This window comes from Pygoscelis adeliae, unplaced genomic scaffold (genome assembly GCF_000699105.1).
Source record: "Pygoscelis adeliae isolate BGI_AS28 unplaced genomic scaffold, ASM69910v1 Scaffold142, whole genome shotgun sequence".
NCBI classification, from domain to species: Eukaryota; Metazoa; Chordata; class Aves; order Sphenisciformes; family Spheniscidae; genus Pygoscelis; species Pygoscelis adeliae.
The window spans coordinates 170,693-171,100 of NW_008824247.1; the positions used below are offsets into that span (position 1 = coordinate 170,693).

The 408-nt window shown below is 54.9% G+C and overlaps 1 protein-coding gene across 1 annotated transcript in view; it reads right to left on the bottom strand.

Moving 5' to 3' along the window:
- The window catches only part of PARP4 (poly (ADP-ribose) polymerase family, member 4), a 58,841-nt gene that overhangs the window by 27,869 nt on the left and 30,564 nt on the right, over positions 1-408 (bottom strand).

The window sequence follows — 408 nt, forward strand, 5'->3', positions numbered from 1 at the left end:
GTTGTAGAGAGCGATAAGGTCTCCCCTCAGCCTCCTTTTCTCCAGGCTAAACAACCCCAGTTCCCTCAGCCGCTCCTCATAAGACTTGTTCTCCAGACCCTTCACCAGCTTCATTGCCCTTCTTTGGACATGCTCCAGCACCTCAACGTCCTTCTCGTAGTGAGGGACCCAAAACTGAACACAGTATTTGAGGTGTGGCCTCACCAGTGCTGAGTACAGGGGGACAATCACTTCCCTACTCCTGCTGGCCACACTATTTCTGATACAGGCCAGGATGTCATTGGCCTTCTTGGCCACCTGGGCACACTGCTGGCTCATGTTCAGCCAGCTGTCAACCAGCACCCCCAGGTCCTTTTCTGCCAGACAGCTTTGCAGTCACTCTTCCCCAGGCCTGTAGCGCTGCATGGG